This window comes from Brassica napus, chromosome C8 (genome assembly GCF_020379485.1).
Source record: "Brassica napus cultivar Da-Ae chromosome C8, Da-Ae, whole genome shotgun sequence".
Classification (NCBI taxonomy): Eukaryota; Viridiplantae; Streptophyta; class Magnoliopsida; order Brassicales; family Brassicaceae; genus Brassica; species Brassica napus.
Window position 1 is genome coordinate 38,645,373 of NC_063451.1, and position 27,736 is coordinate 38,673,108.

At 34.9% G+C, this 27,736-nt stretch overlaps 1 long non-coding RNA gene and 1 pseudogene across 1 annotated transcript; one reads left to right on the plus strand and one right to left on the minus strand.

Annotated features, from left to right (window-relative positions):
* Positions 1–9,760: 9,760 nt before the first annotated feature.
* On the minus strand, positions 9,761–14,614 carry LOC125591151 (annotated as a pseudogene).
* An 11,481-nt stretch (positions 14,615–26,095) lies between these two features.
* Positions 26,096–27,667, plus strand: LOC125591152. Its single transcript, XR_007327141.1, has 3 exons — positions 26,096–26,206; positions 26,365–26,896; positions 27,019–27,667. It is a non-coding gene; the product is annotated as an uncharacterized LOC125591152 (long non-coding RNA).
* Positions 27,668–27,736: the final 69 nt, after the last annotated feature.

A 27,736-nucleotide genomic window follows, 5' to 3' on the forward strand; every position in this document is an offset into this window, starting at 1 on the left:
CTCAAAAACATATAATCAGATCAATCAATTTAATCAAACTCAGCATACAATCTTAAACCTCAAGACATTAAATTTTATCATGAATCTATCAACATAGCATACGGATTCTCAATTCTCAAAGACATCCAAATCATATCAATATAACCTATCATACGGATTACTTAGGGTTTCTATTTAAAACATATCAGATTACAAATCTATCAATCCTAGGAGATGATATTAAACCTCAAGAATCATGCAATCAGATCATTCAGATTTTAAACAAGTAAACCTCAATCAATCTATCAACCTATCGGATTATATAAGCAAAGCAAGCTAGCAACCTATCGGATTCAATCAATGTTTTAACAGGCTGGTCGGTTTAAACAATTTTAAATCAGATGAACAATTAACCAAGCAGGATGAGAAAATAAATCTATCAATTTAACGGTCAAACAATTCTAGCAACATAGCATCAGATTCAATCAGATTTAAAACCTCAATGATCAAAACCGAAAACAGTTTTGATTTCAAAATACTCGATTAGGGTTTTAATATGTGATTTGATAATTATAGTATAATTAATTCTGATACTTATATTATTCAGGGTTTATAGATATAGGGTTAGGGTTTATCGGATTTTAACTTGTAAAAACAGATTTGGAGTTTTAATCATGTAGGAACATGATTTAGGGTTTGGGGTATCGAACTTTTAGAGCTTCGATTTACTCAACTAGGATTTTTGATCTATTACCCTATGGTTTTGATTCATAAGATTAGGGTTTTAGGGTTTCATTCTTTATCAATCAATCCATGTTCGATTATGGGTTCTTAGGTTTTGAATTACCTTTTAAGCTTAGATGATTGTTGAATCGGACCACCAAAGGAGTTGAGCCGCGAGCTGGACACGAACGGGACGCGAGCTGGACACGAACGAGACGCGAGCTGGAATGGATCGAGCCGCTTCTATCGGGTCGCGGACGTCCTTTGTTGCTTGATCGGGAACGCCTTGATCGTCGGACGCGAGCTGTCTGATGCTGTCGCGAACGAGGAAGAGGTCGCGTGCTGGAGCTGCTCTCGGGTCGCGAACATCTGAGTTAGGATCAGGAACGCCTTGGGCTGAAGCTGATCGGGGACGCGAGCTGGAACAGATGCGGAAACAAGAGACGCGATCGGGGTTTAGGGTTCGTCGGATCGCCGGCTAGGGTTAGGGTTTTAGGGTTTTTCGATTTGGGTATTAGCTTAGGGATTTAGAGTTTCGTGCTGATAATGTGTTATAAAAGTAATGGAAAGTCTATCTTTATTCATAACATAAAGGTTCCTTATATAGGAGATTACACCGTCATAGATAAATAGAAAGATTACAAATCATAATCTACTGGTTATGAGCCATCCACAATCTGGTTCATAACAGAAATATGATTATTGAACATAATCATGCAAGCATTTATTAATATTTTAATAAGATCACAATATATTATTTTCCAAAATCGTCTACTATTAAAACATGGTAAATTCAAAAAATTCTCAACAATATTATGTAATATCTAACATATTATAATTTCCAAATTGCAACTAAATCATAATGACTTTTTCTTGGGTTCACCCCCTAGGGTGAACCTTTAGGTTCACCAACCAATAGAAAGTTGTCATTTTAGATCTAGTATCTTTTAATTAAGGAAACAAAATAACTTGCCAAATTATATTATGCTTTTAAAATAAAAAAATAAAAAATTAAATAAATAAAAATAACAATAGTTCTTAAAAAAGATTATTTAAAAAAATATTTATTTTTAAGATTTAGAGTTTAGTGTTTAAGATTTATAATTTAGAATTTATCCAAATGTTTAGTGTTTTTCCAAGGGTTTAGGGTTTACCTAAGGGTTTAGGGTTTACCCAAGGGTTTAGGGTTTACCCAAGGGTTTAAGGTTTTCCCAAGGGTTTAGGGTTTAGGATTAGAGTTTAGGGTTTAGTGTTTTGTTGACAACATGTTTAGTGTTTTTCCAAGGGTTTAGGGGTTTACCCAAGGATTTAGGGTTTACCCAAGGATTTAGGGTTTAGGATTTGAGTTTAGGGTTTAGTATTAGAGTTTAGGGTTTAGTGTTTTGTTGACAACATTTTTTTTTTTTGAATTCGTTTTTTATATATTATTTTTATTTATTTTTAAATTTTATTTTGAAAAAATAATATAATTTGCCAAGTTATTTGGTTTCCTTAATTAAAAGATACTAGATTTAAAATGATAATTTTCTATTGGTTGGTGAACCTAAAGGTTCACCCTAGGGGGTGAACCCAAGAATAACTCAATCATAATATATTGTTTCATGTTTTCTTGCTACCTGAAACGTGATAGATACCTTAAATGTTTTTCATTTCGTATTTAGTAGTTCATTTAATCATATAGTAGATCTCGATTCGCGCAACCACGCGTGTTTTTGTTTTCATTTATTCTTATATAAACATTTTGTTTTCAAAAATTGGTATATATTATAATATATATGCGTCTCTCAATTTTTAAAACATAATAAGTTTACGGTATATTTTTTTCATTGAATAAAATGTTTCAAACTTTCACATGTATTTGTATATTTTTCTGTATATATATTTTCGTATTATTATTTTATTATTAAAATCGTAACTATATATATAAAGATTAGTAAAATATTGTTTTATTGTCATATTCAAAAATATTGTAACATTTCACAAATTTAGAAAGTTTTTAAAAAATTAAACTTTTCGCTTCATAGATTTATATTATCGAGTAAATAATTAACTATTTATTTTTGTTTAATTTTTAAAATAAACTATATAGTTTAAATTTTTTTTTCATTGGTTTAAGGTAGTAAAGATTAATCATTGTTAGATAATATAATTTTTGTTATTTAAAAAATATCTTTATAATTTTAAAATTTAACATCGACATATATTTAAATAATTAACATATGGAGGTATAGTATTACAACATTAAATTCTATCTATTTAATTTATACTATCTATAAATCCAATGGATCATCTATTATTTAAATCCAATTATTGATAGCCCAATGAAAATTTCTAGTAGGCCCAAAATTTAAATGATAAGATTAGAAATTAAATGTAACATGACTTTATAGGAATATGTCTATTAGGTCCATTTTTTTAAAAAAAAATCATACTTGAATCAAGGTTGTGACTTTTGTTTTAATATATAAGATATAAATAACTAATACAAAATGTTTAACTATTACTGTAGATAAATATTTTTAAAATGTCAAAAATACAAATAAAATGACTAAATAATTAGTGTTTTAATTTAGATTTCAATTTTAAATATAAATAAACGTGTAAATATTAAATATATATAAGTTAAATAAAAAATAATCTTCAAATACTTTGTTTCACGCATATATCAATTCTTCTAATAATTAAATTATAACAACAAATACATGTAAATATTTGAAACACTTAAATAATGACATCATTCAAAATATAAATTAATTATGTTTAAAAAAGTCATATAAACATTTAAATATATGGTTAATGTTAACTATATGTATATACCACTAATGACATAAAATAAAATTTTATAAATATAAATGAAAAGAAGTACATGCGCGGTTGTGCGGGTTAAAGTCTAGTTTTATCTATTAAAACAGAAGTCACAATCTTAATTCATGTGTAATTTTTTAAATTAGACCAATTTAGAAAATCATGTTACTTTTATTCTCTAATTATATAATTATTATACCTTTACCAAAATTTCCATTTAATCGAAACTTTAATGACACATACGCGCCTACAAATCTGGTTTGAATAACCAGCATAAACTTTAATGACACATACGCACGCGCCTACAAATCGTGAATTTTATAGTTAACATTAACCATATATTTAAATGTTTATACATATAGTTAACATTAACCATATATTTAAATATATACATATCTTAATCCATACCGATCGTGAATTTCGAACCAGCAAAAAGTTTTGTGATCAAATTAAAAATTAATTTTTTCTTGCAAATCAAGTATAATCAAAATTATTATTCTGTCGCAACAATAATATCTTAATTTCTAAGAAGTTATCATTTCTTTAAACTGATCCACGCAAAATATTACAATATATACGATCTTTTTCAAATTTAATTGCTTGAGGATTACAACTCAGAATATTCTAAGTATATATATCAAACCTATTAGTTAGATATCATTAATTGCTGTTACCGTCAGCTACTAACCAAATCTATTATATTTTTCCATAACAACTAATATAGAATATCATATGTTTAATACATTAAAAAAATATATCAATATCCACGATATAGTAACCATAACAACTCAATCATAATATCTAATATTTTATATATATTAATAATAGATTTCACATAATATTATCTCTGCAATATCCTAAAATTTTTATCCATCTATAAATATCGATGTTGCTTTGCTAAATGCCATCAAGCCCTACAAACAAGAATGGCGCATCCAAGTGAAATTGGTTCATTCATGGAAACAGAAAACCAACTACGGAGGAGATACTTTTGAGTTGATCTTTGTAGATGAAACTGTGAGATGATTTATATATATTTGTGACTATCTGTTTAGCGTATGAATGTACTAATTTTAGTACATATTTTGGTTTCATGGTGATAAAATCCACTGTTCGTGCAGGAGGAATTACATTCAACGTACACAAAATAAGTTGAGGCTTGGTGAATGGCGACTGATAGAGACGTTTTCTGTCTCTCAAGCATCAGGACAGTATCGGCCAATAAACCATGCCTACAAGATGTCTATCATTGAGGACACTTTGATAACACAAAATACTATTGTGTGTGATGATAACTTTCTGAGTTTATCCAGTTTTGAAGATATTAGAATGGAACCCTTCCACCCTCAAGACTTCTTTTCTAATTGGTTAGTGTATCAATCATATATTTTTATTGTACGTATATGAAATACTAATATGAAACATGCATTTTTTTCAGATGTCATTGGTCAAATGATCAGTCTTCGTGACGTCCAAACTGTCCAGATTTCCGGGAAAGATAAGAAGAAAGTTGAATTCCACTTAAGCCTTGATTGGTAGAGCATTACCATTAGCATTATGATCTACATTATCCAATCAACAATTGTTATAAAAGCATTTAGAAAAGCATTTACTAAATGCTAATGCTCTCTGGCCAATGCTCTCATATGAAGCTTTTAGAATAGCATTTGCATTTATAATTCATAAAATTAAGAAAAATATATAATTAATTCATTTATTTTATTTAATAATATCATAAAATTATTTTATATCTAAAAAATATAAATTTGATTTCTAAACTTAATTTACAATAAAAATATTTTTTTAAAAAAAATAGGATTTCACATTTAAAATATAATTTATATAATTTAATTTATTTTAAATGTGAAATATTATTTTTAAAAATAGATATTTTAATAATAAAATTTATTTTAAAATAATATTTTTTGATATAAACATAATTTTTAAATTATAAAATAAAATTAATTAATTTTATGTTTTAAAATTTATATGTTAATATAAATATATATAGAAATATATTCATTAAAAATAAATTTATTATATATTATATACTAATTTTTATAATAATTTTAAATAGCATACTCATACTGATCTACCAATCATCTTATTAAACTATTAAACAGTTTAGCAAAAGCGTACAGCTCCTGCATCATACTGCTTCTATAGCATATTGCTACTGCTAATGCTCTACCAATCAAGGATTTAATTGACATCAAGTTAGTGAATCTAATCTATTCATTATTTTTATATCATATCAAATCTTATATATTTGCTTTGTAACTCTATATTAGGGACTTATAATTTCAGTGGTCAATTCTGCCGGATCGGTCGCTCAAGCCTATGGTCTCTACCCGGACCCGATGAAAAAAATATATCTAATACCTTCACCGCTGATAGTATATAAGTCATAAAACTTTGATATTCTGATATATATTCTGTGAAAATCTGTAGAAAAACACTTAAAACTAAAGATGCATATACCACTACAAGAATAAAGCTTATCCTCCGACGGGCGTATTAATCGGCAGCTGGTCGGTAATGGTCATTACTGATTACTTCCCGACAATCAGATTTTAGTCGGAGTTTGGGTCTCGGAAATCTCGGTTTGTGGGAAGTTAGTCGGTACTTTCCGTTAACAAATTTTGTCGGAACAATTTATGGGAAAGTGATCCCGATAAGCTTCCGAGAAATATTAGCGATGATCTTCCGAGAAACTAATATTTTTAAATGAAAAAAACAAATAATGAAATACAAATAAAACTCACAATAATATTTAAATTATCAAATATATATTACAAATAAAGAAATTAAAAAATATCTATAAAATTAAACTAAAACAAAAATAAAACTTATAATCTAATAGTCGTTGAGATGCGGCGGTGTGGTGTAGAGTGCGAAGGTCGCCGTGATGGTGGAGGTGGAGTAGCAGCAATGGCGGTGGAGGGAGTTTCGGTGGTGATGGTGGCGGTGCAAGGTGTTGAAGCGGCGGTGGTGTCAGTTCAAAGAGAAAACAAATCTGGAAGCACTAAAATAAACAGAGGAAGAGAAAGAAGAAAAGAGGAGAAAAGGAGAAAAACGAATTTACTAGAAAGAGGCAGAGAGCACACCAACCGGGACCAAATTGGAAGAATCAGCACCAGCAGAAGCACCACCTCCTCAAATTCCCAGTCCGAGACCGGAAGTAAACCCCACAAATCGGCGGCAGAGATCAATAGATAAAACGATTGCGAGGAGGCCACCGAATCCAGAACAAGCTCGTGAAGATATCGCTTTACACCGTTGCGCAACAGAAGATCAATTCTTTGACAGAGATTGAAGAAAATAGGAGAAGATAAGAAAAGAAAGATATGTGGACAGGAGAAAGATAGAAATATTAGATATAGTGCGTTATATTATCTTTTTCTTTTCTTTTTATTATCTTCACAAAAATTTTATAGCTCTGCATCCAGACCCTTCTTTTCTAAACGACACATCTAGTTTGGCCACATGTTACAATTTTGTATCATCTTTGAATATATCAAGAGATATCAAACTGGGAAAATAGAGATTTGGGATCACAACGAAATCGATTAATGTTTACAAATGCTAGGCTGAAATGAGTTTACTTACAGATTCGTAACTGTTACTTGATTAAAACAAAATCTGAAACTATTCAATCTGAATCAGATGACTGCGTTGTTCAAGTAAAGTTGGAAACAGTTCACTCGCCGACATGACGAACCAAGAGAACTCCGACGAACGTTTGTCAGTTTCTATGACGCCGTACCGAGAAGCATATTAATCGTCGGGATTTTGATTGGCCTGAGAAAATACCGACAACATGTTCTCGGAAGTTTCCGAGAAAACAAGCTCCTCGCAATTTTATTTTGTTTCCGACAAAGTACCGACATTGATTTAGGACAAATTACCGAGAATATTGATTTAAAGCAAAGTTTTGAGAATTTTCCGACAAGAATCATATGTTCTCAGAAATTGATCAGAAACCCGTCGTAAAATTTCCGAGGAAAGAAGTCGTCGGTAAAATTCATCGGCTTTGACGTTGATTTCTTGTAGTGTACATCCTACAAAATGATATCAGAATTTTTTTTTTCTTTTAATTGTAAACGTTAATTACATTTGATATTCTAGGGATTAAACCAAATCAAATATTCTAAAGTATCTCAAAATCTGCCATATAAATAAATTATTTGTTCAAATTTAGATTTGTCATTATTTGTGGATATCAAAACTAATACGGATCCATCTAAGATAGTTAAAATAATCAAGCTTAAAATATTTAATTATTTACAATAATAAAGTAGAATTATTTTTAATGAAAACTAAATAAAATGTTTTATTTTAATTTTCTATCTTTCTTGAGAAAGTCATGTTGTTTCATTTATGCATGACACTGTATTAAAGTAAACAGAAGTCACACTTGTTTAAGAAATCACGTACAAAGATAATGTAAAATACGTGATCCTGAAAAGCTGAGAAGCTCCATCAATTAATTGACTGAACCATTTTGTTTTAAAATATATGGTTGAAACTGAATGACAAAGAAATATAATGAAAACACGACAGGGTTGATGTTGTCATGAGCCTCTTGGGACCTTTCATGGACCGCACTTGAGAGGAGATTGTCCCATATGGAGCAGCATGATTCGTCAGAGAATATAATAATTCATTATCCTGAATCAAAAAGTCTATTTTGTTTCATTCTTTTTACCCAAAAAAAAGGTATCAGTATAAGGAAAGGTCATCCCAAAAATGTCGAAACCAGACAGGGATAGGCAATAAAATTGCTTAAAAGGTAAAAAAAATAAAATAAATGAAGGTCTATTAAAAGAAATTTTTATCTTTTGAGATGAAATGTTTATCTTGAAGAAAATCCTTTTTTACATTAAATGAATTCAATTTATATATGCTCTGTTAGGTCTAGACAAATGTATTAGTGAGGCAATATAAAGAAGTATTAACCTGATTTAATCGATGTCTTAGCGGCTTATTTAGTGCTACAAAGTAGAAAAAAATTGCATGATCATCACATTGTTTAACTCAAAATTTAAAATGTTTTCCAACTAATGTAAGAAGATAGCCGAGAAATCAAAAGAAATTGATTGTGAAAAGATTTCAATCTTCATTCTCTAGCTAGTGTTTCTCTTCTTCTCGGATATGCATTTCTTTATCAGTTTGTTTGGCTATCTTTGCCACTCTCCGTCGGGAACGAAGGGAAGTGTGTTGTCCTATATGTTTTAGTGTAAGCATTTAATTATTATTTTTTGTAACAAAAAAAAAATAAACCCGGATCTATTAAAAACACAGATCTAAGTCTCGGGTGGAGGTATAACCCACGGATAGACTCTCTCCTGTGCATTCAAATGAACCGAAAGCAATAGTCCATATCTGTGTGGCCAGCGGAGTTCGAACCAGAATTCACCGTATTGGGTTTATCTTCCTCAAACGCCACTGAACTACCACCGGTGGTTATAAACATTTAATTATTAACTCCAAGTTTTTTCTCTTTAACTTTTAAGAATTTTCTCACATTATGAAGACTCACAAATACTCCCATAATAAATAAGAATAAATTTCCCATAATTACCAGTTAAATAAATCGGGTTGTATGCTACCAAATTATAGGCGCAAATAAACCATAAACAAAAACAAAGCATTTCAACCTTGGAGGAAAGCTTAAGATACATAGTAAATGAAAGAATTTTGAAAAGGAAAAGACTGTACCCACTTCCCTTATCTTATTAAATTCCACAATTTGTCTTCCAAAGACATCACAGTACCACGTCGCTATATCAGAATAAACTCGAAAATATCTTCATGCATCACACAACCAAGTTTTTTTTTCGATAAAGAAGTCTCCGACGGATTGAGTCCCTAACTGACTAGTTTTTTGGGTCTATCTATCAGTATCAGAGATCCTGTTGTCCGCAATAAGAATCTTATCTATTAAAACAGAAATCATGATTTCTTTCATGTGTGATTTTTTTATTTAGACCAGTTTTTAGAAACTATATTTAATTTTACAGAATTTAATTAGAATAACATTCAATATCTTTAAATTTTTATTTGAAATGCAACTGAATATTTAAAAAAAAATAAAAAAAAATCTGTTTAGAATCTTTTTTTTTTAATCTGAAAATTAACAATTTAAATTCTAATTATCATAAAATATGATTAGATATTCAAATTAATTTAGCTTTGATGTAAACAAAAATTAAATTTTATGTAAAAAATTAACTATATTCAATGATAATAACAATTTAAATTGATTAATTTTTGAAATAGATTTACAAACATTGTACAAAGATTTTGTTAGAAAGGAATATTCATTTATCTTTCAAATATAAAATAAAATATTATAATTACATAATGAAGAATGACAAATGAAAACCATAAAATTTATGAAATGACAAATGAGTTATACTATGCTAACTTTTGCTTAAAGTTATACTACCGATATGAGCAAATAATAACATATAAAAATAAATAAAAAACATAGCCATACTTAAATATTACTTTGAACAAATAGCTATTCTTAAATTTAATCCGTTAAAAATGAAAAAAAAAACCGTACGGTTGTGCGGGTCAAGTTCTTAGTTAAATATTTATGTCGCATGGTCACACACGTACAAGCATATCTGAGATGTTTGATTTCATACCCAGTGCGCTTGTTACCTTTTAAAATCCGCCGTAATACTCGACCATATCAATAGAGATGTTAACGTAGGGTAAAATAACCCAGTCCAGCCCAACCCACAAATAACCTAACCCAATTTATACTCAACCTGCAAAAACCCAGAAACATAAAGGTTGAAATCCAAACCAAGAAAATAACCCAATAAGGTACAGGTTTACCCGTGGGTACCCAAAGTATTATCTTATTTACTCTAAAGATCATGTAAAATATTAATATCATTAATGTGAGCTTTAATATATAAACAAGATTTTGTAATTTTATAGAAAAATTGTTGTAGCGCAAAAACTCGTTTACGATTTTGGCGGAAAACTCGCTTTTTCGGAAAAAAAAATTATTTTGCAATTTTAACCGGAAAACTCATTTTGTGGTTTTAGCAATAAACATCGTTTTGACAGGAAAGCTCATTTATGGTTTTAACGAGAAAACTTATTAAGTTGTTTTTGTGGTTTTAGCGGAAATTTTTCTTTTTGCGGTTTTTGGTCGGTAAATTTTTTTTTTTGTGGTTTTGGTTGAAAAACTCGATTTTTGCGGTTTGCGGGAAAAATAATCTTTCTGGTTTTGGCGGGAAAATTCGTTTTTGCGGTTTTGGCAGAAAAACTTGTTTTTACGGTTTTGGCGGGAATATTTGTTAGATTTTGGCGGGAAACCTGTTTTCGATTTTGGCAGGAACAATTTTTTTTCGATTTTTTGGCGAAAAATTCAATTTTACGGTTTTTGCGAGAAAATTCGGTTTAGCGGTTTTGGCAGGAAAACTCGATTTTTCGGTTTTGGCGGGAAATCCGGTTTTGCGGTTTTGCGGTTTTGGCGGGAAAACTCGGTTTTTGTTTTTTGGCGGGAAAACTCGGTTTTCGGTTTCGGCGGAAAAACTCGGTTTTCGGTTTTGGCGGAAAAACTCGTTTTTATTTTGGCGGAAAAACTCGGTTTTTCGGTTTCGGTGGGAAATCGATTTTATGGTTTCGGCGGGAAAAATCGTTTTGGCGAGAAAATTGGGTTTTACGGTATTGGCGGGAAAACACCTTTTGCGGTTTTGGCGGAAAAACTCGATTTTGCGGTTTTCAGTCGGAAAACTCGATTTTGCGATTTTACCGGAAAACTAGATTATACGGTTTTTGTGGGAAAATTCAGTTTTGTGGTTTCGGCAGGAAAACTCGATTTTTCGGTTTCGGCGGGAAAACTCGTTTTTGGTTTCTGTGAGAAAATTTATTTTATGGTTTTGGCGGAAAAAAAACGTTTTTGCAAATTTTATATAATTTAATTAAAATTGTGAAAATCTATATATATAATTGAAAACTCATGGGTCCATTACCTTTTGTATTTACCCAACATAAATATGAGTTTTAAAATTAATACCCACGGTTGACCCAATTAATCTTAGATGGATAAAAACCCAAACCCATAGGAATTACCCATGTTAACATCCCTAGGCACAACTACAAATAAAATAGTTTGCTTACCTCCATGTCTATCTGCTTCCTTTGCTCTCTCTAGCCATGCCCGAGCAAATGATGCTGCACTAGTCGTCAGTTCCCGCAGCTGTAACAAGTCACAAAGAAAAGTGAGGAAACAAGAGAAAGAAAATAAACTCATCGTAGCAAATAGCACAGTTGAGATGTTTGGTAATCATACGTCTGCTTTCTCTTGGTCGCTTTGTGGTGGTAGATCTGTGACCCATTCAACCTCCGCAACACGATACCTGAAAAACAAAACAGATATTAATACGACAAGCATTTATGTTTGAATATAACTTAAAATGATGATGCTTGTATGAAACAAACAGAACCGAACAATATGACAAAGCTTACCCATCTTGATCCCAAGCTTTTACTATGCGACACCTTCTATGGCTTTCCAGCTGAAGCAAAAAAGTAGATACTAAGTTCATCATTTGACAACTTACACATGAAACAATGCCACAAGATAAGTACTAATACTCACCTCCAGGACAAAACGTCCGTCTGGGAGTGGATCACACCTGTGTAATTTTTCAAAACACTATCAGACTCTGTGTGAGTAATCAATCCCAAGATAAAGTCATCAACTAAGGGACATTAAGAATCATCAGAAAGAAAGAAGCAACAGAGACTGTGATTTCGACTTCGCAAGCAACATCCACTGGTGAACCTGTCGCAGAATCAAGAGCTACCTATGAACATTGGAATGGGCAAACCTTACTAGTCAGAAACGTTTAATGAATGTATAGTAAAAAAGAAACAACAAGAAAAATGACACGTCACCCACCATTCCCATCCGATGGTTTCCCTCCATTATTCTTCTCACCTGTTTCAGTCAAAACATGTTAATCAAAGTACACAATCAAGAAGACTAGGAGAGATACATAAACAAAGTTTTCCGAATGAAAACAGCAACATTGCTGCAAGCTAGATTCTCTACTTATGTGGAGACCCCATTATGTTGTCTACATTTGACTTTCTTGGATTTTTTTACTAAACTGTGTTCATCTATATTTATGAAGACTTTACCAACTTTTACATTCAAGATCATTAATAAGGTTTTTGAAAGCGAGCCAGAAACGAAGAGTAGGCTACTTAAGTTCTAAATGTACCGTAAAAGAAATGAAAAAAAAAAAAAACTCACCATCAGTCGGTATCTTGGTTCAAAAATGTGAAGAGACAACTTCTGACAGGATATGATGACATCCATGACAAAAAGAGGCATACTTTCATTGCCTAAGTGGACCAAACTATCTTGCTCTGATTTCCTTTCAGCATACTCCTCTGGAAAGTTTTTTTGTATGATGTTATTCAGTGTCACACTGCCAACACATAATTACTTCAGTACAATAAATGGAGCTTCAAGGAGAATAGATAGGAGTGCATATCTTTTACCTGACAGCAAATGTTCTTGGAGTCATAAAAATGACAGTTCGGCATAATGGACATTTGTCGCCTATATTCCACAAAGCATCAAATAAGCAACACAATAGTAAAAGTATAAATTTTCAGGAGTAAAACAACGATCAACCATATAAACTCACCACGATCCATGGACTGAAAGAGGCATGATCGGCAGCAATTTCAGGCAAACAGTGCAATCAAAGTCATCAGACCGCTCAGCCTTTCCATGAGTCTTACTCGTCGAAGTAGGCATCATAACCTTCTCCAATTCTTGAAGATTGGATCGGAGAGGATCGCTTCATGCGATCAGAAAGAAACTCCAAACTTTAAAAACGATATATTCGATTAGGAATCAAACACAATCAGAAACGATAAACAGAGACTATCCTACCTAAAAGGATCAATCTGTAGACCTGAGAGGATAGTGTCACGTGCTGCCTCATATCTTTCTAGGCTGCAAGAAAAAAAACAATTGACATATGTGAGCAGAGTGAAAAACATATTTGAATGAATATAAAGATAGAAGAATAACTCAGTACATACCAACATGAGTGCACAGGCCTTTGTTATATATGACTTCACTGAACTGCTCTGAATATTCGTCACCTTATCAGCATCCTTAAGAGCAAGCTGTAGTAAATATCAAGTTTTCCAAGGTGAGTCAGATTCGACGAATTCCGCAACTGCTAGTAACAGGTTAAGAAAGTAGAATAATAATACATACTTCACCAAGCATCGACATATCGAAACCGTTCAGAGGTCTATATTCAGAAATGGATGCAGATCTCTGCTTCAGATACTGGCCAAATCTAGAAAAACAAAAGGTTGAAAGATGGAGAGCGATAAGAATATGTCAATACACACATTATCAAACAACATGACAACTCTCCGTTTGAAGTAAAAACAAAGATGGGAAACGTTAAAAGAAGAGTTACCTAATATAAGCAGCACTTCTATTGGTTAGAACAACAGGGTCAAGAGGCTTAACAGAATTGGCTTTTGAATAATTGCTAATCGCCTGGAAGAAAACAAAAAAGATATGTAATCATTATCATCTTCGCCAAGAAACAATTCCAAAAGCCAACTACACCAAGAAGCTATAAGATAATCAATAAGAGACTACCAAATCAGTTCAGGCAAGAGGAAGAAAATTAGTTCACCTCTTCAAAGCGAGATGCAATGAAAGCTTGGTTTCCCTTCTCTACAAGTTGAAAAACTTGATTGTGGATGTCCAAAGGCAACGAATTGTCAGCTTCACTGACCTGAACAATCAAGACCATTGCTCCATTTGTAACCGGTTGTCTCACCTCCGCTTCCAATGTCCCGACAGGCCTATGGACTTGCCTACAGCCCCGATGGCCCCTCCCCATGGTAACTCGCAGTCAAATGATCTCCATGCTACTCGAGACTACTCAACGAAAACTGCGTCATCACAACGCCCTAACCGTGAGCCAGAATTCCACCAGAGACTTGATAGACACGGCAAGCTTTTTGGTGAACGAATCTCGGCGTCGCTAGTTAGTACTAGAGGGCCAAAAAACAAACTGATTCCTTCGCTTGGGAAGACTGAACAATATCGGAAGCCTCCTATTGATACTGAAGTGGAGACAGAGGACAACATACGCTTCCCCGCACAGCGCCAGTCATCGCCAATCAATAGAACAAATGATCGGGTTGAACCTAGACTCGAGGGATGTCCTCTCCCTGTTCAACACTCTCCTCCATACTCAACGGTGCGAACCAGAAACTCTGCCTCTCACGAAAAAACGACGTCGACAAATCTTTCCGCCTAACTCATCGGAAAACCAACGTCAGGTACACGAAGGTGACAGTACTCACATGGAAGGCACAAACAACGGCCATAATAGGGAGCGTGGCCCGCCTAGAACACCCCTCATGCCGACGGCGCCCGATTCTCAGTCTCTCCCGAATGTCCCTTCCATGGAAGCAGTAATGGAAGAACTCAGAGAAGTAACATACCAGTACACGAACTGCCCGGATCCAGTAGAAAGCGCAGCAAGGAGACAACGAGTACCGGATGGAGAGGTGCACAGTTTGATGGAGGTAACAACAACAAGAATAGTTGCTGCGGCGGTTGAGGCTCAGCAACACAACCAAAACGTTTCAATCCCACAAATCTCCCCCGCGGCAACGGATCGAGTTGTTAATGCAGCAAACAGTCAATCTGTTATGCCAGCTCCTAATGTCATCCTCCTTCCTGCTTCATCGGCAGCACCTACTACAAAACGTAGAGGCCGTCCTCCTAAGGCAAGAAAACATAACCCAAGCCCGAGATTGCTTGCTGGCACAAGTTCACGCAAACACAACCTAGCAAAGGCTCATTCGTCGCCAGGAGGTAACTCAACTCATAGGGCGGGCTCATCGGGACGTCAGAAGCCGCCGCATCAATCTGATAGACACACTACAAGAAAACAGGGGGATTCTGATGGCGGAAATCGTCGGAAATTCGTCGGAATAGACCGATTCCGACGAATTTCCGACGAACCCGTCCGTCGGTATCGTTTCGTCGGAAAAAAAAAATTCGTCGGAATTTCGTCAGAACTTCCGACGACTTTCTGACGAATACCGAGAAACGTCATTCTGACGAACTTCCGACGATATTACGATGCGGATACACGAGACCAGAGTTCATCGGAAAAACTACGTACCGACAGAGAACGTTTCTCGGACAATTCCGACGTAGAGTGTTCCTCGGTGTATTCCGACGAACTTTAGGCGTCGGAATTTACCGACGGACAACGGTCGTCGGAATATACCGACGAACCTCGTTCGTCGGTATATTCCGACGGAAATGGGGTTCGTCGGTAAATTCCGACGGATATATGTCCGTCGGTATATTCCGACGACCACTGTCCGTCGGTATATACCCATTTTTTAAAAAAAATTAATTTTGCATTTTTATATATTTTTCGATATTAATAAATTTAAAAAATCACAAATTTAAAACTAATAATATTATAAAATTTAAATTCATAAAAACCGAAATAGGAAAAAAACATTCATAAAGTTTAAAATTCATACATACCGAAATAGAAAAAAAAACATTCCGAAAGTTTTAAAAAGCCGAAATAAACTAAGATGAACTCGAAGACATCAAACGATCTAGCTTCTGCATAATCTCGGTGTTGAACTTCTTCTGGGATGCCAACTCAGCAAGGATAGTGGCATTCTCCGAACGGATAGTGGCATTCTCCGAAAGGATAGTGGTGTTCTGCTCCTCCAATGCCCCAATCCGTACATCTTTGTCATGTAGCTCCTCGAGAATCATGGGATCGGCATACGGAGCTTGCGAAGAAGATGCCGGATACGAAGAAGCACGACGGGCCAACCCAACTAAACGGCCTCCTTTCCTTTTAGGAACCGCCTACAAAAATATTTAAAGTAAGTAAATAGGGACAAGTAAGTAATCGACATTATAAAAAAAATATATTAATAAAAAAAATTACCTTTTCAACCATCTCATTTATTTGCAATAGAGACAGGTTGGTTGAAGCTCCCGTGGATTCGCCGTCATCAGAGAGAGGCTGAGATTGGGCAACCATTTCAGCTTCCACCAAATCAACTACACCTTTGATCACGGGGTCCTGAATTTGACCCGTCGTCTTGTTAGTGTGAGCCACCTTAATGAGTTGGAGACGATCAACGGGATTACCGTCATTTGCTTCGATCTAAAAAAACCGCCATTATTAGCCAAGAAATATATAAAATATTTATTTAAAAAATATAAAGATAAATAACAATAAAAAACTTACAAGTTCATCCTCCTTAGTAGACATAGAGCAAGCGCCGAGGTTGTGCACATACATACCTTTCCCGCCACGATCGCTCTTCCGGTTCCTGGAGTTTCTAGAAGACGTCTCTGCAGTTTCTTCCTTCTCCCAAGGACCTATCAACTGCTCCCACACCGTCCCGTTGATGAACCGTGGCTTCTTGTTCTTCTGCCAAACTGTCTTCCACGCGTTTATCTCCTTTGTGTAAGAGTCCATGGCCTTCTCGTTGAATTTCTTACGGATTGTTTCCGTAAGATCGGAGTGCCAGTTGAACTCTTGCTACAAAACAAACACAATTTAGTAAGTAAATATATTTAAAAAAATGTAAAAACTTTAAAAAAATGAAGAGTTACTATACCGCAAACTGACGAAACCACAACTCTCGTTCGTCGTTAGGGATCACACTCCACTTTGGATATCCAAAACGGAGCATGGAGTACATCATCTGGTTGATGCTCCGGCTAATGCCATTTTTCGACTTGGTGAACCTGTTAAAAAAAATACAAGTTAGTAAGTTAATTAAAGGAAAAAATATAACGGTACAAATAAAAAAAATACTAACCAAGTGCTATGGCCTCGTCGTGGGTTGGGTTGGAGAAACGGGAGATGCTCTCGACCTGGTTGTTGAACCAATAGATGAACCGGCATGACCCCCGGATCCTGTTGAGCAGCAGCATGAGGGGCAGCGTGAGGGGCAGATGAACTGCCTTCCATGCTTTCCAAATGGGCTGAAACCATCAGTAGATAATCCAAGATAAACATTTCTTCTCTCTTCCGCGAATTCTGGATATGTTGACTGGAAATGTTTCCAAGCCTTTGCATCTGAAGGATGTCTAATCTCACCATTTGTGGAATGCTCTGCATGCCATCTCATTGCTTTTGCTGTGCGCTCACACTGATACAACCTCTTCAATCTTTCCGTCAAAGGCAAATACCACATTCTTTTGAATGGGATCAGAACTCTTCCCCTCGTCTCCTGATAACGAGGTTTCCCACAAAATTTGCATACATTCCGTGTCTCATCCGCTCTCCAGTAGATCATGCAGTTGTCAATACATACATCTATCACGTCATACGGTAGTTGAAGACCTGCAACAAGTTTCTGAACCTCGTAGTATGAACCCGGTGCAAGGTTATCCTCAGGTAGAATACCTTTGACAAAATCAGTAATCGCATCCATACATTCTTCAGCCAAATTATAGTCTGTCTTAATACCCATTAATCTAGTTGCAGATGATAAGACTGAATGACCATCTCTACAATTTTGATACAAAGGTTGTTTTCCTGCATCCAACATGTCAAAAAATCTCCTAGATTCGGGGTTTGGTTCTTCCCCTCTATAATGATCATGTACCATCTGCTCAGTACTTACACCATAATCTATATCCGTTCTAGATTCTTCTAACCTAATATCAGGCTGAGGTTCACTAACAGGCTGAGGTTCGCTAGTACTACCATATTCATAACCAGTTTCCCCATGAAGGTACCAAACTTTATAATTACGTGAAAACCCTTTCATATACAAATGAGTCCAAACATCAAATTCTTTTATAACCTTATTATTATTGCAAGAAGAGCAGGGACATCTTAACATACCACTTTTTGCTTCCGGTTGCTGTTGAACAAGCCTCATGAATTCTCCAATCCCTTGAACGTATTCTTCCGTAAGCAAATTGGTGTTCGGATCCAAATGAGGTTTATCCATCCACGAACGATAATAAACTTCTGAAGACATGATTTTCACGGAATTGTTATGACTAAAGAGAATGAAGAGAGAATGAAGTGTGAATGAGTTGAATGAGGAGGGGTTGTATTTATAGGAAATTGCTTACGGACCTCCGACGACTTTCCGACGGAATTCCGACGGATGTAAAGCAGTCCGTCGGAATTTCGTCGGTATTGTCCAATCTCAAACGGCTATACAACGGTCATATATATTTGTCGGCAACGGTCACATGGTTCGTCGGAATTCCGTCGGTATTTTCCGACGAACTTCCGACGACTTTGCTGTTAATCAGAATGTCGTCGGAAATTCGTCGGAATATACCGACGAACTTCCGACGACTACAACGGTTACATTTTTTATCGGAATGTCGTCGAAAAGTCATCGGAAAGTTCCGACGAACCATATTTCATCGGAATTCCGTCGGAAATGGCCGACGGAATTCCGACGACTTAATTTTTTTGGATTTGGTCAGAAATTTGTCAGTATTCCGTCACAAATGTCCGACGACCTTGGTGTCCGTCGGAACCTCCGTCGGAATTCGGTGTGTTTTCTTGTAGTGACAAGCTCGCTCTTTTAGTCTATCCCAATCTTCTCAACAGGATGAGGCACAGGTGGATTTTCACCACCGCCATCATCCTATTCCTTAGAAATACTGAGTTGGAATTGTTGTGGGCTCGGGAACCTCACAACAATTCCGAGGCTGAAGGATATTTGGCGACGTATCTTCCCGACCTTTTGTTCCTCATGGAGACTACGAATCCGGATGATTTTGTTCTCAGTGAACTCCAGTTTATGGATTATGATTCTCATTTCCTTGTTCTCCCTCACTCTCCTGGTGGAGGAGGTCTAGCTTTGTTTTGGAAGAGTACTGTGGATGTTTCAATTGTTTCTGCTTCACAAAATGTTATCGACACTGTCATCTCCTTTAAAGGATAACGTTTCTTGGCCTCATTTATCTATGGTGAACCAGATATAACATTGCGATCAGCCTTTTGGGACTCTTTGTCAACTCAATTTGCAGATAGAGACACACCCTGGATAGTTACCGGTGATCTTAATGAAATTATAGATAATAGCGAGAAGACGGGAGGCTCAACAAGAGCCGGAAGCTCCTTCAGCCACTTTCGCGAGTTCCTCTCACAAAACGATCTTTTTGACTTACGTCACACCGGGAAATTTCTTTCATGGCGAGGACAATGACACACACATTTAGTTCATTGCAGACTATATCGTACCCTCATCAACAGCTCCTGGCATGACTCCTTCCCAATGGGAAGATGCCACTATCTCCGGTTTGAAGGGTCTGACTATAGACCCCTTCTTACTATGCTGGATACAACAAGGAAGAAGTCAGCATGCATTTTTCGTTACGACCGACGTCTTAAGGATAATGAGGAGATTAAGCAGCTTATCGACGCGATATGGAACTCGAACCCGTCTCTTTCGGTGATACAGCGCCTATGCCAGTGTAGACGAGCCTTAGCCAAATGGTGTAGAACGAACCATTTCAACAGTCGTCAAACCATCGATAGACTGTAGAAGGAACTTGAAGAAGCTATGTCAGCTACCTCTGTAGAAGAATCTCAGCTTTTGTAAATCAACACCGCCCTGATAAAAGCCTACCAGGAGGAAGAATCTTTCTGGAAACAGAGGAGCCGTCTACTTTGGTTGACTCTCGGAGACAAGAATACGAGCTACTTCCATGCAGTGGCCAAAGGGAGAAACGCAGGAACAGGTTCTCTGTTCTGGAAACAGAACAAGACAGTGCTATCTTTGAAGAAGAACACATAGGATTGGAAGTGGGGAAATACTTTCAAACCTTATTTGCGGCGTCGGATAGGGAGTCTACTGCTACTGTCCTTAATGCCTTATCGTCTCGAGTAACCTCAAGCATGAATGCAGTGCTGATCTCTACACCGGCTGCGGCTGAGATACGGAAAGCACTTTTCGTAATTCATCCCGACAAAGCACCGGGACCCGATGGTTTCTACGCCAGTTTCTTTCAATCCCATTGGGGAACCATTAGCTCTACCATTGTAGCCGAAGTCCAACATTTCTTCGAGTCTGGCACAATGTCACCAAGCATCAACACAACGCATGTTCGGCTCATACCTAAGGGACAGGGACCAAAGTTTGTCTCGGATTATAGACCGATTGCACTCTGCAGCGTATACTACAAGATCATTTCCAAAATCACATCTCTTCGCCTCAGACCGATCCTTGGACATATAGTCTCTGAGAACCAATCAGCTTTTCTCCCCGGAAGAGCCATCACCGACAATGTGTTGATTACACATGAGATGCTTCATTACCTCAAGAACTCTGAGACTCGGAAACATTGCTTTATGGCGGTGAAAACTGACATGAGTAAAGCTTACGATCGATTGGAGTGGGGCTTCATCCAACAGGTTTTTCGCCGACTAGGCTTCCATGAGAAGTGGACGAACTGGGTCATGCAGTGTGTGACGACAGTCTCTTACTCCTACTTAGTAAATGATTCCGCCTATGGAAATGTGGTTCCGCAGCGAGGGATCCGACAAGGCGATCCTTTATCTCCATATTTGTTCATTCTTTGTGGAGAAGTTCTCTCGGGTCTTTGCAAGAGGGCTCAGGAAAGCGGTATCATGACAGGCATACGTCTCACGAAACAATGTCCGAGGATTAACCATCTCTTGTTCGCGGATGATACGATGTTCTTTATCAAAGCAGACGAACAAAGCTCAGCGGCGCTTAAGGATATTCTACGGCAGTATGAAGCGGCTTCTGTGCAGTTAATAAATGCAGCCAAGTCTTCTGTCTTCTTCTCTTCTAAAACACCACAGGTGACCAAATTATGTGTCAATCAAATCGTTGGTATTATCGGGAAGGCGGAGTGGGAAAATATCTAGGCCTCCCGGAACTGTTCGGTAGGCGCAAAAGAGACCTATTTGCATCGATTGTTGATAGGATCAAACAGAAAGCCATGTCGTGGTCTTCTAGACGGCTCTCCTCTGCCGGGAAACTTACAATGCTCAAGGCGGTCCTCTCAGCTACGCCAACGTACTCCATGTCTTGCTTTGAACTACCCTTAGGACTTTGTAACCAGATTCAGTCGGCTTTTACGCGATTCTGGTGGGATGAGAGTCCAAATAAGAAGAAGATGTGCTGGATTGCTTGGGATGAATTGACTGAACCGAAATCATCAGGTGGACTTGGTATCCGAGATGTTCACGATTTCAATGTAGCCCTCCTTGCAAAATTGGCGTGGCGAATCTACACTCGGTCGGAGTGTCTCCTGGCATGCCTTCTCCTTGGGAAGTACTGTCATAGTACTTCCTTTCACCTGGTGCAATGCCCATCCTCAACCTCCCATGGCTGGAGGAGCGTCCTGATCGGCCGAGACCTGATAGTCTCTAAACTTGGTAAGGCTATAGGTAATGGTGCTTCAACAAAGATATGGAGAGATACCTGGATGTCGCCGATAGTCCCGGTGAAGCCCTTTGGTCCAACCCGTGAGTGTGATCAAGGCCTTGTGGTTGCAGATCTTCTATCTCTTGATTCATCCCACTGGATCAAGAGTAAAGTGGAGGAGATTTTCCCTGATGTTGCCCATCATATTATGCGCATTGTCCCAAGTTCAATGGGATCTGAAGACTCTTTCATCTGGTGTGGAACAAAGTCTGGGTCCTATTCAGTAAAATCGGGTTATTTGGCAATCAAGGAACATCAAAAATCTCACAGACCTACTCTCACGCACGAGGAAACACTTGACTGGCAGCAATTTGTTTGGTCGATCACCTCTTCACCGAAGCTTAAACTGTTCCTCTGGAAACTCTGTCGAGGAGCTCTTCCCCTTGGTGCAAATCTTGCAGCACGTGGTCTTACGGCGGCCAAAACATGTCCCCATTGTGGGGTAGAGGAAACTGCGCTACACTTGTTTTTTCAATGTCCTTTTGCGGTTCAAGTGTGGATGCTAGCTCCTCTCCGTGCTCCATTCGACTCTGCATCATGCCACTCCTTAGAGGCGGGTATCCAAGAGGCCTCGGAGGTGGTATGTGTGCTACCTACTGGAATTGTTGGAAACTTGTCATCATGGATATGTTGGTTCATTTGGACCACACGCAACCAACTGGTGTTTGAAAATCGTCACATCTCGGCTCTAAACACACTCTCCCACGCTTTAGCTGCTGCACGGGAATGGCAGACAGCCCAACAGAACGGCACACAAGTATCATCTGGAACCCACACCCATTCCGTTGAAATGATAACGACCCCACCTGGGACTGTCTTATGTAATACTGATGCGTCGTGGACTCTTGAATCAGGAGCGGCTGGATTAGGGTGGCTCTTCGACTATACTTAGAGCAATGAACGTGTCAGATGTTCCAAGTTTCTCCCCGACATTTCCTCACCGTTAATGGCCGAAGCACTTGCCTTGCGTGAAGCCCTCCTCTCGTCAAAGCATAGTCTTCTCTCCAAAGTTTGGTTCCGATCCGACTCTCAAGGGCTTATTACAGCTATCAACTCGAAGACCTATCCGGTGGAGCTCTATGGAGTTTTATCAGATATCGAGTTCCTATCATCGTCTTTTTCCTTTATTGTATTTTCGTTTATTCCTAGAGCTCAGAACATGCTGGCTGATTCTTTGGCAAAGAATGCCTTGCGCACTACTCGTTTGTATTAAACTCTTTCTATGGTTAATCAATTTGGTGTTCAAAAAAAAAAAAGCTATCAACAGTTAGCTCTCAACAGTTGAAAAAATTATTTAACTACTTCAATATAAATGTTAGGGCATCTTCAATCCATAACACCATTTTGGTGTGAGAACTACGCCATTTTAATGTAGTTTTGACACTAAAATTTTTTCTTCTCTAACCCAACACCAATTTTTACACCAAATATACACCAAAATTTTATTTTTGTTATATTATTTAGTTAGAAATCGAGGATGAATTGCATAGCTTCCGTGAATGCGAAGAGTGCCTTGTCTGTTGTATAAGGACTACACAATGTCAACTTTATCAGTTGACTTCCAGGAAGTATCCACAACATAATATTCTTTGGTTTCTAGGAAGAGTACTTTTGAATGGAGTTGATTCGATTAAGATGAAATTGAGAACTAATGTGGGCGTTGCCTCGATCCAAGTCTCTTGATCGACATATGCTGCATGTATAACGCTGATATGATCCTTCTAATTTTCAAATAATTTTTTTTAAAGTACTTTTCATATTCTCCGTCCAAGAAACCATGGCAAGTATTCTTCTGGAAGATATCATATACATTTAGAAAAGTTTTCCTATTTAAAAAAAAATTCCTAAAAGAACTACAAAAGGAAGAAATCAATTCTTAATGTAATATTTATTTAATATATCTACTGAAAATAATATAATTGCCATTTACTACTTAAATGGAACATATTTTAGTCATTTTGATTTGTGTGTGCTAGTTTGAAAACAATTTTAAGGCTATTTGAAGTTATTTCTCATATTTGAAGTATATACTTTTATTTCTATATCATCTAACAGAAAATATTTAATATTAGTTAAATTTCATCCAAATATTTCATGTGATTCAAATAATTAAATAAAAATATTTCAAGTATGTTTGTGCACACAAAATATATATAAAAATCATAAATTCATTGTAAAACTTTTTTAGGTACACTGAAAATATATATATCATGGATATATTTTAATTTTTTAGATTATTCAAATTAAATATACATCATATATATGATAAAATATTTACATTAATAGTGTATTAGCAGTTTATATGCATCAACCAATTTATATAATATCTAAAACTATTATTGTATATATTATAAAAAAATATAACTTTGTTCATAAACACAGTTTATATATTCATAAATACGAACAAATATATAGTTAAGAAGTCCCCTTAGATAATTGGTATGATCCAAATCTGAACCGAACCTCTTTTTGGTTCTACTCAGTTTGGTTCTTTTGTTTCAAATAAATGTGAAATGAGAAATTTATCTATGTGCAAATATAATTTATCACTATATAAGTCATATATCTTATATACACATAATCATTTTTACCTTTCTTTAATATATATATATATATAAATATAAATATAAATATAAATATATCTATAGGAAATGATATAATTATCATTTACTCCTTTAATAAAAACTATGTTGGTCCCTTTAGCCATTTACTCCTTTAATAAAAACTATGTTGGTCCCTTTAGCTCTTGTGTGCTATTTTGAGATCAAAAAACATCTTTAACGGCTATTCGAGCCCATTTCTCATATTTTTAAGTATATATTTTTCTTCATATAATATTTTCATTTCTCTATTATCTAACAAAAATATTTAAATTCCATCAAAATATTTCTTTTTCTTGTGATTCAAATAATTTAATAAAAGTATTTCAAGTATGTTTGTGTACATAACCAATATATAACAATCACAAAATCATTGTAACTTCTTTAGTACAACGAGAAGTTAAATATCATCAATATAGCTTACTCTTTTTGATTATTCAAATAAAAATATAGGTCAAATGTATGATAAAATATTTACGATACTGTATTAGCAGTTTATATATATACATTCACCAACCAATTTATATAATATTTACAATTAAAATATGTATATTATAAACAATATAAATATGTTCATAAACAAAATTTATAAATTCGTGAATACAAACAAATATATAATTAAGAAGAAATTATCTTAAAGAGTATATATGTATAAAGAAACATAAGTAGGAAAGATAGCAAATCATGTTTTGGTAATGTATTCATAAAAATAAATGAAAATCTATATATTTTCTAATATTAAATTTATTATAGAAACCAAACTAATCAATAGAAAACGTAAATATAAAATCTTTTTTATAACTACAAAACTTGGATACACTGTGAATATAAAGAAAATAAATTAAGTAATATTTCTTTCTTTTTGTTTTGTAACATCTGTATTGATAAATATATCTATGTGAAAATATTATCTATATAAGTCATATATCTTTTCAAGCCATAGTCATCATTTCTCTTTCTGTAATATATATACATAGTCATTGTTTCCCTTTCTGTAATACATATATTTATATATGCAAATATTATATATACAAGTCATATATCTTTTATACACATAGTCATCGTTTCCCTTTCTGTAATATATATATATGTGTGTGTGTGTGCAAATGTTATCTATATAAGTCATAGATCTTTTATACACATAGTCATCGTTTCTCTTTCTGTAATACACACACATATACATATATATATATATATATATATTGTTAGGTTTCAACCTTTTCATAAAGGTGTTATACGGTGAAAAGATTATTAGAACTGGTGTTTCTTGTTTGGAGTCTGAATATAGTGTGTAGCTGCTGGTCAAAGAGATCACCAAAAAATAATCAAGACAAGTACGTAGAGAAACTTATATCTTCACATTTCTATGTAATTTGAGTAAGAATTTTGAGATTTTATACTCTTCTTACAATTGGTACACTTTTTTCTCCCCTGAAAAAAAAAAATATATATATATATATATATATTGTTAGGGTTCAACCTTTTCATAAAAGGTGTTATACTGTGAGAAGATTTCTTATTTGGAATTCTAATATGGTGTGTTGCTGCTTGTCAAAGAGATCACCAAAAAATAGTCCAGACAAGTATGTAGAGCGAATTATATATCTACACTTTTATGTAATTTGAATAAAACTTTTGTGTGTTTAATAATCTTCTTATAATGCTAATTGGCACATTTTTCTCCCTTGGAAAAAAAAAAAAATATATATATATATATATATATATATATATATATTATTAGGGTTCAACCTCTTCATAAGAGGTGTTATACGGTGAGAAGATTTCTTGTTTGGAATGTGAATATGGCGCGTCGCTGCTGGTCAAAAAGATCACCAAAAAATAATCCAGGCAAGTACATAGAGTAACTTATATCTCTACATTTCTATGTAATTTGAATAAGATTTTTTTGATTTTATATTCTTCTTACAATGCTAATTGGCACACTTGGAAAAAGGGCAGAAGTTTTGACTATGACTAAGAAATCCGATGTAGTTCCAGAAAAGAATGGACAATCTAATATAGTCCCCAAAAAGGAAGCAAATCCAGAAATAAAGCAAACTGATGATAAACCTGAAAGGAGGTAGATAACTTTCATATTTTCAGTTTTCTATAAATAACTAAGGTGCCAATCAATTTCTTGTTGTTTAAAACACTATAAATGTGTTTCAACTTTTCTTTGATATGTTCAAGTATACGTGAAGTCGAGTACAATTTAAGACCTGCGAGTCAGGAGCTCGAGGTATACATCCGAAAAGTGATTTCCAAATTCGAAGGTAATATATTATGCAACTTTTTATAAAAAAAAAATCACATAGTTCAGATATATAGATTTGATGACAATATATTAGTATTTTATATTGTAGTAATTATTTTTTTCTAAATGACGCATGGTTAGGGGTTGAAAATTGTGTGGTGGATATACAAAACAAAAGAATTGTGGTCACCGGTGACTTTGATCAAAAGAAACTGTTTGAAAAGCTTCAGAAAAAGAGGCGTAAGATAATAAAGAAAGATCATGAATTAATTGAGAAATATAGAAGCATTCATGCCCGAGTAAGAAGTGGTGATGAAAAGGAAATGGCCAAATTTGACATGTCCAATGAAGAAAATCCTAATGGAGCACTGTATCTTTTTCTCCTTTTCATTTTTGTTTTTTTTATTTTTTGTATATTTTATCTTTTTATTCATATAGCTGTCGAAACAAGTAATCACCATGAAGAACTTGGCATGGTGATATGAACCATGAGGAACTTGACATGGTGATATGAACCTTCGATTAATCCTGAGAAAGTTTAACCGTGCTATGATATAATAAGACAAATAGAATATGTTTTTTAATTACTTCTTTAGTATTTTTATGATTAATGATTAATTTTACATCCTTATCGTCTTAGTCTATGTCAATATATGAAAAAAAAACAATATAAATAGATTACATACCAAGCTTAACATTATTAATAAATTCCTTTTTTGGCACTTGCGAATAATACAAACATCTATATTCTTTAAACCAATATTTTGCCTTGCTTATATATTTTTCACATTTACGTAGATTTTTGATAAAAAAAATATTAAAAACAAATTATTCGTGTTCATCAAAATAACATGAAGTC